The sequence below is a fragment of the Ceratotherium simum genome, chromosome 3 (genome assembly GCF_057802395.1).
Source record: "Ceratotherium simum simum isolate JZ-2026a chromosome 3, ASM5780239v1, whole genome shotgun sequence".
In the NCBI taxonomy this organism is placed as follows: Eukaryota; Metazoa; Chordata; class Mammalia; order Perissodactyla; family Rhinocerotidae; genus Ceratotherium; species Ceratotherium simum.
In genome coordinates this window covers 41,574,800-41,587,623 of record NC_141902.1, presented here as the reverse complement: position 1 = coordinate 41,587,623, position 12,824 = coordinate 41,574,800, and the positions used below count along the sequence as shown (strand labels likewise).

The 12,824-nt window shown below is 44.7% G+C and overlaps 3 non-coding genes across 3 annotated transcripts; 2 read left to right on the top strand and 1 right to left on the bottom strand.

Annotated features, from left to right (window-relative positions):
- Positions 1-5,528: 5,528 nt before the first annotated feature.
- On the bottom strand, positions 5,529-5,600 carry TRNAH-GUG (transfer RNA histidin (anticodon GUG)). The gene has a single exon. It is a non-coding gene; the product is annotated as a tRNA-His (tRNA).
- Positions 5,601-6,245: 645 nt separating this feature from the next.
- TRNAH-GUG (transfer RNA histidin (anticodon GUG)) lies at positions 6,246-6,317 on the top strand. The gene has a single exon. It is a non-coding gene; the product is annotated as a tRNA-His (tRNA).
- Positions 6,318-7,816: 1,499 nt separating this feature from the next.
- On the top strand, positions 7,817-7,888 carry TRNAH-GUG (transfer RNA histidin (anticodon GUG)). Its single transcript has one exon. It is a non-coding gene; the product is annotated as a tRNA-His (tRNA).
- Positions 7,889-12,824: the final 4,936 nt, after the last annotated feature.

Below are 12,824 nucleotides of genomic sequence, written 5' to 3'. Positions count from 1 at the left end.
GGCCATGCTGAGGCCGCGTCCCACATACAGCAACTAGAAGGATGTGCAGCTATGACATACAACTATCTACTGGGGCTTTGGGGGAAAAAATAAATAAATAAAATTATGAAGGAAGAGTCCCTCCTCCACCCCCAGATTAGTCCCGAAGCCCCAACCTCAACAACCAGACCAGGGGGCAGAAATTCTCTTCTGTCTCTCCTTTGAATTAAGACTTTTGTCAATAGTTACCCATTTACATCACACTTTTCTTAAACATAGATTTGATTATGTCCCTCCTCTGCTTAAAAATGGAGACTTAACTGGTCCCCCAAAGCCTATAACAAAGCTTATGGATGGCCTCCAGGAAATCTGTGAATTCCTGACATTTTGTCATAGGTGCATTATTTTGGAGAACAAGCCTATGACTTTCAATGGATTCTGGAAGCAATAAGTTACCACAAAATGTCAAGAACCACCAGCCTCCAGGGAAAAAGCCTGACTCAATAACTGGCAAGAGATTCATCACAATTTGGCTCCACTCTCACTCTCCATCCACTCTCCCTCCGTATCTCACATCTTATGCTACCTGTATGTTCATGCTTCCTTGCCTTTGTTTCTGCCTTTCTCTGCCTAGAATACCCTTTCCCATTCTCTGCCATGAAAATTACTATGCACGCCTTGGAACTCAGCTCAAATGTCACATCCTGGTGGAATGAATGATCTAAGCACCAATACACTTTATATATATTTCTACTTTAGTTGTAGCTATTTCTTCACTCATCTGATTAACCCTGAACTGAGATGGTCTCAGAGTAAGAATAGATCTTATTTGAATTTATATCTCCAAGGCCTAGCACAGATCATACTAGGGATTACTGTTTGTTTGGTAGGTAGATGAGTATCAGCCTGCACCATATCCTGACAGAACAGGGACACTTCTCCCTCAGAACATCCCTCTGCAGACCCCCTACTCACTGAAGACCATTTCTTCTCAGCCTGATGCTTTGCTCTCTGGGCTCTAAAGTGAGCTTTATACTTTTAGATTTCACTGATCAGTAAAATTTCAAAAATAATTTTGGAGATCAACATAGAATTGACAATTTTAAATTTTTCCAAGAAAAGACATTTTTAAAAATTATCACCTACTTTCTCTATCACTTTATAAAAGAAAAGTTGCTTTAACATCTCAAAAGTAGGAAGGACATAACCTCAGCCAAGAGGGCAGTCCTTTGAATTAAATACATTTAGCATTTTTAAAAGCTTACTACATTGACCTTCCTTTTTCTCATTCCATGATGAAAAATTCATCCCTGTTTATCAGTTCTAAAATAATGTTTGGAAACCACTGACTTAGACCTTTGCTTATGAGAGGTGGCTCCTGCATTCTTCCTGACTCAGGAATAAGTTTTAGGCCTCACGACAAAATAGTCCTGCAGGATCTCACCATGGTTTTCTTTCTTGAGTGTGGAGAAAAGTACCTGGAAATAAGACCCAATTAATGCATATTGAGCACCTCTGTGCTAGTCACTTAGCATATGTATTAGGTATACATCTCAGTTGAGAAACTCAAGAATGCAAGAAATGCAACTTTACTTCTTTTTCTTACTGCATTTATTTTCTCTTTGAATATGTTCTACTGGGTGACAGAAATGCAATCAATCAGTTCAGGGTCCCCCCCCCCCCCGCTTTCTTTCCCTAGGGGTTGCATCTTTGATCCATGGGCCTAATTTAGGGCATCAGCAGGGCTGGATTAAACTTCCCAAGGTTTTAAGCACTGAAAAGATCATGAAGTCTCACATGTAATGGAAAAATTTTTAAATACTTATTTTATAGTTTATTATTTCCCAACAAAGTTCTGGGTTTTTTGTTTTTCCCATCTGAAATTATCACTTCAGTGCTTTTTATTCTTTCAAAACTTTTTCTTTTTATTTTGGATGGATGCTTTGTTTTCCTGGTGTCCTTGGCAATTTCTTGACCCACCTGTGGGGTCATCTGGCCCTGCTCATAGGCCCTCAGCATCCACCTGGGTGTACTGGATTATGTTCTGGGTCTATGCAGGTCACTACAGAATCCTCCTCACCCTGCCCACACAAGACTGCCTCAGATCTGAAGGCCCTTTACGTCACTTAGGGGCCACTCTGGGTTACTTTATCTCTTTAGTGTAAAACTTTGATCCCTGTTAAAAGGCAACACTTAACTCTTATGAGTCATCATGCTTTGTACAGACAAAGGAGCTGAGGGGGTAGAAGGGTGGGCAATACGCAGGAAACAGGAGGACACTGTATCATATTATTTTCCGTTGGCTCAAATTCTTTTCTTTATTTTTTGTTTAACTTTCCTTTCTTATTCCTTCACTAGAATATAGGTCTATAAGAACAACACATCTGTCTTATTCATTACTATAGCCCTAGAACCTTGATCAGTGCCTGTCACATAGTAGGCCCTCAATAAATATTGTTAATTGAATGAATGAGAATGAATGAGATAAGGACAACACAAAGAGCTGGAGGAGTATCAGAATGAGGGGGCTGGAAGTGCTGAAAACAAATTTCAATTATTTTACAATTCTGCTGAAAGTTTATGTCAGCTCTTCCTCGGAGAGCTTCCTTCCACTGCAGCAAGAAATGCCTCTTCCACCTACAGTATTTCTTGTGCTGTTTTCTTATGCTGCCTGTGGGTTAGTATTTTCTTCCAGCTGGAAAATAAACTACTTTGGGCAAGAAGTATCTGTATACAGCTTTGTAGCTCCCTATGATGTACTGTACTTTAAGAGCTAAAAGATGCTATTTTGAATGATGAATGAATGAATGAATGGAACTTGAGTCCTGAACATCCAGAGAATCCCTAAGGAATGGGCTCCATGTTAGAGGGGTTAAGTCCAAAGTGGTGTCTTCTAGATTGAGTCTTATCCAGCCTCACCATTCCACATCCACTTCCTGGGGTGCACCACCTCCTAGTGGAAGTCCAGGCTGCTGCCTCCTCCTTAGATGCCCCCAAACATGGGTCCTGCTGTGACTCCCTCCCAATCTCTCTCTTCTCTTCCTCACAACCTCAATGCCACCCCCATCGGTGAGGCCCAGTAGGCATGGGCTGGTCCCTTCTAGGAACCCCAAGTACTCACAAGGTGAACAACGAAGGGATCTCTTTGATGAGAGAGTAGTTCCTCTAGATGAGAGCAGCACTTCTCAAACTTGAAGGTGCAGATGAATCATCTGGGGAGGATCTTGTTAAAATGAAGATTCTGATCCAGTAGTTCTGGGTTGTGGACCAAGATTCTGATTTTGAACCAGCTTCCAGGTGATACCAACAACGCTGGTCCAGTCTGTACTGCACCCTTGTGGTGGCTGGCAGCTGCAGCAGCAATAGCTCCCAGATGCACTAGGTGTGGCCAGGAAGCCATGGGACTGATTGTTTAAGCAAACACTCCGAAGCTTATAAATTACAGCTGTTCCCTTCCAGGTTTGCCCCTTGAAGGTCTGCCTGCCTTTTTTGCTGGTGCTGAGACCTAGAGAAGAGCTCAGGCCTCAAGCTGGAAGGGGTGGGGAAAGGACCACATTCCCAGAATCACCAGCTACGAAACTTGGGTTTAAAAGAAGAGGTCAAAGGAGGAGGGTGCTGACTGCTCAGAGAGGGTGTCCCAGAGCAGCAGTCTTGGTGAGGTCGTTCCAGGCCAGGGTCTCTAGCTCAGCTTAGCCAGCCCAGAAGCTCCATTTTTCCAGTGCACCCAGAGATAAGCCGACTGAAGGGAAATGAATCATACCAACCAGACTCCTAAGAGTCTAAACCAAAATACCAACAGTAAGAAGAATAAACGCCAACTAATCAGAGGCTTGTTCAGAGCAATGTTTTTCCCTGCAGGAACATCTACATGGGCAGTCAAATAATGATCAAAAGTCTGTTTTGTGGGCCTTAAATCAGAGCAAGGGGAATCAAATGAGTAACCTCGGAAGAGGATAGTATCAAATTTCACTAGCTGGATGCACCCATCTCCAGAATAATTGTATACCTGCCAAGAGGGTCAGCAGTCAGAGTGCAGAAGAGCACCTTCCTCTCTGTTACTCTTCCTGCAACTGGGAACTTTTCTCTTTCTTTAGGGCATTCCCGCCCTCAGAATACACTTCAGCTGCCTTGGATGGACGTGAATGGCTGAGTGGGTTACCTCAGATGGTGTATGTTTGTGGTTTTTATTTTCTTGGTTGACTGTTTTTACTTGTAATACTCCTAGAGAGTGACTACTCCCGACTTTCTCCCCAGATTCTGGGAGCAGCTCATTGCCCAGCACCAAAGCACCTGCAGGAGAGGAGTGGGGGGATGGAGGCAGGGCCATCAGGGAAAAAGCCAGAGCCTTTCTTTGCTTCCCACCCTGACACCTTATTCTAGCCTGCAGATTTAAAAACCTTCAATGCAGTTATTTGGTAAGTGGTCAAAGGAATAGAAGTTGTCACGTTCCTGTTGGCTGGTTCTTTTTTTGCTGGTGATGTTGATTTTCTATACATATAACCCATAAATCAATCATCCAAAGTCTGGCAAGTTCTTAGGCTCACCAGCCCCCATTCTATTCTCTCATGGTCTAAGCTGTCCTGTTGTGTAGCTTCAAACTCATCAAATTTAGGGAACTGGGAGTGGGAGACCCAGGAAAATTACAGCCCTCAACAGTATCTTGCTTTTACACGCTGTCCGGTAAGTCTTTGCAGACAGATTGTCAGTAAAGGGAGGCACAGCCCCATGGCAATGTCCATCTCTCCCAAGAATGCTTCCTGACTTGCTTTGCCACCCCCTCAGGTCCCCTGGGAGAAGCTGGAGAGGCTCATTCCTCGCTAAGTCCTATCTCATTCCCTCCTTGACAGTGATACAGCCGCTGCCAGCCACCAGAGAGCCAAATCCAAAATTACTTCCAAAATTACTTCCATTTTGCCTAATGCCAAATGGCAGACCTAAATTTGTTGAGTTTGGATTTTTTAAGTGCTCATAAAACAAACTAACAAATAAAATTTGCTTTAAACCTTAGGTAGATTAGGGAAAAACCCGCAAGGAGAAAATACTGTTTAACCCAGGTGGTTGTGGAGATGGAGGCCACAAACTGCTCATTAGCACCCCTCACAGAGGCTGTGAGAACCAGCGCCTCTAGTGCCATCATATTTTTCACTTGTCACAGTGTATTGTCTAATCTGCATTCTTCCAACCTGTAATAAATGTTTGCACATTGTTTCTATAGTCTTTACACTCCAAACTATTGAAGTTTTAGCCAGTGTGAGGCTTTTTAGAGAACCCAGTACATGATCTGACCATTGATAGGAGCCAAATGAGGAAAGAGAGAGTACCACACAGACTAACATCCTAAAATAAAACAGTCATATAACGGGGAAGATGAAGGTTGGCTGATTCACCGGCAGATGAAGAAGTAGAAGATAAAGTCCCAGAGTTTACTTTTTGCCCCGCTATAATTTCGCCCTAATGTCAAGCAGCAACAAAGACGGGACATAACCATGGAAAGGTATGTGGCTTCCCAAATGTAAAAATGCGCCCTTGCCGTGCCATTGTTCCCACAATGCCGTGACTCGGATTCGAACCGAGGTTGCTGCGGCCACAACGCAGAGTACTAACCACTATACGATCACGGCGAGCTACCGGAACGCCATGAGAGGCGCGTCACCTAGTGTTGTCCTTCTAGTCTACACCGCCGCCGCTCTAGCCTTCCAAAGTGCCCATTGTCTACCAGGCCCCTCTGGCTTTTGCGCTGACCTCGGAGGCAGAGTAGGGGCGTCGTGGACTCGCCGGCCGAAGTCTCAGCTGGTCATCCGCACGGACCGTAAGAGAGGACATGAAAATGCTTTGCAAACTAAAGGACTCCCATGAAGCCAGGCCTACGACTGGGACTCTCACGTAGCCTGCACACATGCGAGACCTCGGGTCGCCCGATTGGTGGCCCTGGGTCCCTCTCACACCGTGCCCTGGCACTCAACGCTATCTGAACGGATTCTGTTTGGGAACGGGGCCGTCTCTTAAACGCTACCAGAAGGAAAATCAGCTCCGACCCACCCGAGTGCAGCCTGCGCGGTGGTGAGGAGCGGGATCTGACCCGTGGGCAAGTGCGGACTGAAACCAAGTAAGCAAGGAGACCAGCGCGCCTGCGTACACTCAGGGGGCGGCGAGGCTGGAGCTGGGCGGGAACAAGTAACGACAAGTTAGTGACACGCTAAGGGGGCGGGGCTTCTAACAGAGAAGAGCTCAAGGGAGAAAGCTTGGCTCCGGGTCCCCAGTAGCTCGCCGTGATCGTATAGTGGTTAGTACTCTGCGTTGTGGCCGCAGCAACCTCGGTTCGAATCCGAGTCACGGCATTGCGAAAGCAATAGCACGGCAGGGGGTCTGCTTTTTAGCGCTTTCCTCCATTTTTATCTCGAGTTTGTAACATTTTCCCGAAAATGGATCCCAATCCCGTTGTGACAGTTGGAGACGACGTTTACTCCAGCTCTGGCTAAATAGGATTTCCGAAGAATATAGGCTTCCGGTTACTCTGGGGCTGTGCGCGTTATCGTTCTTGGGGACAAAGCACAGAGCGCTCACAAGGCTGTACTGTAATAGACATATGTATGAATTTCCACGGCAGCCCTGGAAACAGACTCCAAATAATAGGAAGAGAAGGCTTCACGGAGGAGGTGGCCTTTGAAGTAGCTGTTAAAGGCAGAAAGGTAATTTGTTAAGCAGCCAGGATAATCTCGTGTGCAAAGGCTTAAAGGAGGTCTTGAAAAGGAACTATCGTAATTCCTCTTTGTAAATCATCTCTCTTCCCCACGTCTACGACGCACAAAGGCCCTGGCCTGACATGTAGTAGGCTCTTCTCGAGGACCTGTTGAGTGAATGAATGCAAGAAATTAGGAGATAAGAAACGACACTGAAGGAGGGCCGTGAGATGAGCTGTAAAAGGTAGACGAAATTCCTCCAGTCTGGGGGATGGGTGTGAGAGGTGGAAGAGTGAAAGGATTCAATTCGTGTTTAGTAAGATCCTTCTGGCAACTCTGCAGGGTGTGGGGGTGATTAGAGCAGATGACACTGTAGAGACGAGTGGTCACTCTGGATTCACTTGTTAGAACCAGTAGCATGTTCTCAGTCCACTGCCTACTGTCGACTCCGCCTGGTTCTAGGCACAGTGGGGGCAGGAGCACTGATGAACAAGAAGAAAAACCGGACCGAGTCCCTGCTGCCGCCCAGGGGCACAACAGAGGTGGGCACCAGGTTCGGCGGGAGCACTGTGGAGGAAGGAGTCAGGGCTGTCAGTGGAGTAGAAGCAGCTGCAAGGAAGTGGGTGTTGCGGGGGATGGGAATGGCAGTGTGAGATGCGTTCATTGAGTCCCTTCTACGTGGCCAGCCCGGTTCTGGTCCACATCCTCCGCAGAGGCGGCGTTGGGTCGCCCCTGCGGCAATCAGCAGGGAGGAGAATCCCTGAGGAGCGCCCCTTGAAGGCCCGGGGTCGCTGGAAGGGTCTCCCGGGCACAGGAGAGGGGCATCTTCCTAGGAATGAGAGTTACACAGCTTGTGAACGCTCTGAGCTCCGGCCAGTCCCATCCCTGGATGCCCAGGTGGTCCCCCCTAAACTCCAACCTCACTCCCTGGAACCCAGCCTTACCCACTGCATTATCACCACCTTCGGTGGCTAATTGACCAAAGCAGAAGAGAATCTCAACTGGTGAGAGCACAATGCGCCTGCGCATTCTCAGACTCGGCCGTAGGCTGGAATCCCGCCCCATAGGTGGGCCCTTTGGTGACGTAGTGACTGGGAAGGCCTATGACTGTTGAAGAGGACAATCAGAAAGACGCCCTCACAGGTCCCCGGTAGCTCGCCGTGATCGTATAGTGGTTAGTACTCTGCGTTGTGGCCGCAGCAACCTCGGTTCGAATCCGAGTCACGGCATTGTGGGAACAATGGCACGGCAAGGGGCTTGTGTTTTTACACTTTTTTTTTCCAGTCGATAATATTTTATATAAACCATAACTCAATTTCTTAAAATAAGCCACTGCATCTCTCTACCTTGAAAATTGAGCCACCCCTAAGATCGCCCCCTCCAGTAATTCTCATTTAATGCTCTGAATACAGCTTCAGATCAAACAGTTGTAATCCCCTCCTTCCCCCCAAAAATCTAAAATCGGTGTCTAAATCATTCTCCTACACCAGCAAAACAGCGCCCCTGTGACCTTGTGGGTTTTTTTTTTCCTTTTTGCGCATATTTAAATAATTGGGTTGTTCATTTTTAAATAGAGAATACATGTGCACAAGTCCAGTGAAAAGTAAGTCTCCCTCTCATTCATCCACCAATTATTGCCAGTTTCCTATCTTTCCATGACAGTCCTTGTATAAACAAACATTTACAGATATATCTATGTATGCAAATGTATTCCCCCTTGCTTCTTGCATAATACAAGCGACCTCTCCCCTTCCTCCTCCTCACCGGGAGAAGTCCCATAGACTTGAGGGGATGGATTTGCACTGGTAGGCAATCTCCCTTTCCAGGGAAGAGTACATATCCTGGGAGGGAATCTCCACCCACCCTGATCCTGTCCTTTTTCTTCCCAGGCCCTGGCTCCTGTATGGGGAGGGGAGGGAACAGTCTGGGTTGGTAAGACAGGGGAAAGAGATTCCTTACTATGCCCATAAAAATCTTTGAACGGGAGCCTGGGCTCTGATGGGAAGCAGCCCTATTTTGATTTCAGGTTGGAAGAGCAGGGAAGCATCCTGAGATTGGAGTTGGGAGGAGGGACTTAACTCGGCATTGCATTTGGAGACCCTCCACTTCCATCTCTCCCTTATCTTATTGTTGGGATCCAACTTAAGTCACAAACCACTAAAGTTAGAAAATTCAAGTTCACTGAAGGCAGAATTGAATCACTATGTGTGTGTTCCAGGCACAGAGCCTCTCCATAAATATTTGAACAGGGGTTTCTTATGGAGTCCATAAATAAGTGAACTGGCCCAGTTTGCTTTCTGTTGCATCTTAGTTGTATTCTTTCAACACAGAACCATGTTACTTTCATATCAGACAAATAGAAAACGGCCCAAATGAAGCTCCATCCACATCTAAAATCTCCAAGAACAGAGTACATATTTGAGTATACTAGGATATGTTTGTCCTCTCAAAGTTGTAGAAAGAGATAGGCCCAAGGCAAGGCTAGAGACAAAAGGCAGAGACCAGACTTACAAGAAGGCAAAACCCAGAAGAGATTAGAGCTCAGGACAGGACTGGGCATCCAGTCAGGCAAATAGAAGTGAGGACACCCCACTCAGTACCCAGTAAAAAAAATGAGAGATAAGGGCTAGGCCTTGGAATACCCACAAATTTAGGAGGTTAAGGGAGGAAGAGAGAATGTGTCTTGAGAGGAAGAAGGAGAGCCAGAACAATGTCATTGTAAGGAGTTTGAGAGAAGAAAGTTTCAAGCACAGAGGAGGTCAGCAGACTCAGATGCTGCAAAGGAGAAAGAGGAATGAGACTAAATCATTGGGTTTGACACTTAGAAGTCGTTGTTGACTTTTCAATCTTCCATGAGAGCAACTGGACAATGTGTGTCAAGAGTTGGAAAAAAATATACACTCTTTGCCCCAATAATTCCACTTTGGGCAATCTTGCCAAAGAAAATAACCCTAAACTTGGAAAAGTTATCTGCATGAAGATGTCTGTTACAGAGTTATTAAGAAGGGAGGAGAATGGAAATAGCCTAAATGCTCAAAAATAAAGTGTTGAACTAAATTATGTTCATTTGATGGTATATTAAATAGTCATTTAAAAAATATAAAGTCAGCTTTTAAATACCATTTCCAACTAAAGGGAGTAAGATTCTCTTCAAGAAATGACTGATTACAGGTCTGCAGCAGGGGAAGCACAAGTTGAGTCTGGAATATCTGGTGTGAGAAAGCAAGTAAGTGCTTAAAGATTGATGGGACTAAGGCAAAAGGACACAGAAGCCTTTTGGAAGGTTCCTATTAGCCATATTTGGGACAATTTGAGCATCAGAAAGAATGATGATGGTGGGGCCAGCCCAGTGGCGTAGCAGTTAAGTTTGAGGGTTCCACTTCAGTGGCCTGGAATTCGCAGGTTCTGACCCCTGGCACAGACCAACGCACCACTTGTCAAGCCATGCTGTGGCAGCGTCCCATATAAAGTAGAGGAAGATGGGCATGGATGTTAGCCCAGGGCAAATCTTCCTCAGCAAAAAGAGGAGGATTGGCAGATGTTAGTTCAGGGCTGATCTTCCTCACAAAAGAAAAAAAAGAGAAAGAATAATGGTGGTAATGGATTATATCACATTGAATAAAAGAAAAAAAAGAATTTTTGAGACCATGGAGATGAGAGAGAGAGAGAAGAAGAAGGAGGAGGAGGAGAAGGAGGAGGGGAGGAAGAGGAAATCTTCTTTACAGAAAAATGCCAGATAATAAATGCAGAAGAAATGACAGAATTAGAGAGTCACCATTTTGCAATCCCCAGTGTAATAACAAATGCAAGCATAGATCATCAATGGAAACTAAAACCACTGGGTAAAACAGTGTTGGAAGCAAATAGTCAAAAGGTCTTAGCACACCACAGCTTACTTTACATTGTAAAATGGAGCTATCTGACAGATTCCAACCTAACCAAGTGATCAAGCCTAGCATCACCAATAAAGGGACAAATGTGCACTATTGGCCTGCCAGTGTGACACACCGGGAAGTCCACAACATCCCCTTAATAGTGGTCTTTTCAAAAATGTTTAACCTGAATCTAATCATGAGGAAACTATGGAAAAATCCAGAATGTAGGACATTCTACATGACAACTGCCCTGGACGCTTCAAAACAATCAATGTCATGAAAGACAAACTAGTAACATTAAAATGGGGAAATGTTCAAGATTAAAAGAGACTAAAGAAACTTAAATAAATGCAATGCAGGAACCTTGATTAAATCCTGAATCAGGACAAAAAACATACATATATAAAAGACATTTTGGGGGGAAAAATGGAAAAAATTTAATATAGGCTGTCTAAAAGACAATACTATTATGAATGGTCTTACAGGCCACAGAAGAATTCCTAATTCTTAGGAAACGGCTGCTGAAGTATTTAGAACTGAAGTGTCATGATATTTGCAACTTGCATCAAATGGTTAAGGAAAAGAAGAGAAAAGGATAGAGCAAATATGGCAAAATGTTTAAAAGTAATGAATCTAGGTGAAGGGTATACAAATTTCTGCTGTACTTTCTTTGAACTTTTCTGTAGGTCTGAATGTGTTGTGTTTTTTTTTTTTTGCTTGAGGAAGATTAGCCCTGACCTAACACCTGTGCCAATCTCCCTCTACTTTTTATATATGGGTCTCTGCCACAGTGTGGCTGATGCTCCAAACCTGCGAACCCGGGCTGCCGAAGTGGACCACACCAAACTTAACCACTACGCCAGGGGGCCAGCCCTCTCTGTAGGTTTGAAATTTTTTGAAAAAGAAGTTGGAAGAAAATAAAGCTTACATAATAAAAATGGGGAAATTATGCAATATTAGGTGAAAAAATATAGATGTAAAACTGTGTACAGCACAATTACAGCTGTATAAAAATGGGAATGAGAGAAATTATATTTATTCATTTCAACATTTGTTAAGCTCCTGCCACATGTCAGGCTCTGCACTAAGTCATGGGAACATCCTGCTCCCCCTCAGAATCCTGATTCTATGGAGTAATGTTTAACATGCTCAACATGCAAGGCTTTGGATCTGACAAACTCCACCCAAGTTTCAAAGGAGCCTTGCTGTGATGGCCTCACCTCTGCATCCTTGGTTCCTAGCAAGCTGCCTGGCCTATGAGATGCTCAACAATGCCTGCTTCCGGAAGCCTACACTCTGGTGGCGGAGAAAAGTGCATTAACAGATCATTTAAAACAAGAGTAAGTACATGGTGCACCCAAGGTATTATAGCTCTTTAATTATAATTTAAATTCTACCTTTATGATATCCTCCCCCCTTGTCATCCAACTTTATTTCCTACTCTTCTCCACTATGAATCCTCCCATTTTTTAGGGCATGGTGGTTCTCACCTCAATGCCTTTGCTCAGTTCATGTTGACCTCCTAGCTTGGAATGACCTTACACTTCTTTGCTTCATCTGTCCAAATCCTACCCAGCTCGGGTCTACCTCCTCCATGAAGCCTGCCCTCTTTTGTGCAGACTTGATTGATTCCATTCCTCTAAGCTGTCAGCAGCCTAACTTTGTACTTAAACACATGTGGCTTCATTTGACACTTACCATTGTAAGCATTTTACAATTTTCAAAGTCTCGCCATATCCATCATCTCCGCTAATCATCACACAACCATCATCATGCCCTTTGCAGATATAAGGAAAGTGAGAATCGGTGGCGTTGAGGACCTGGCCCAGAGATCTGACTAACACCGGCAACTGTTGGACTCCTGAGTCAGACACCTGGTGATTGAAGAACGGATTATCTGGACCATTCTTCTGGTATTTATTATCTCTAAGTCTACCTTTGCATTGTTACTCAATTTTTTAAGCTACACATTTTTACAATGTGCATAAGGTATTTCCTCTATTATACTTCATGAAACCAGGTACAATTTCAGATATTTCAGTATCTCCTACAACCCTCCTTCTCAAAAAATCCCCAGGAGATTCGTGTTCACATTAAAGTTTGAGAAGCACTGTCCTATAACACTAACTAGAATATGCACAAAGCAGAAACTCAAGAAATATTTTGAGACCTGGGGCCCTGGGAATCCCAGGGGATTCTCAGTTTTGCCATTACCTCCATCTCTACTCCCCCAGCTTCAAGCGCCCTTCCCTTTGGGGCCTCACGTGGCTCTTTGCTCCTTCACAAGGCA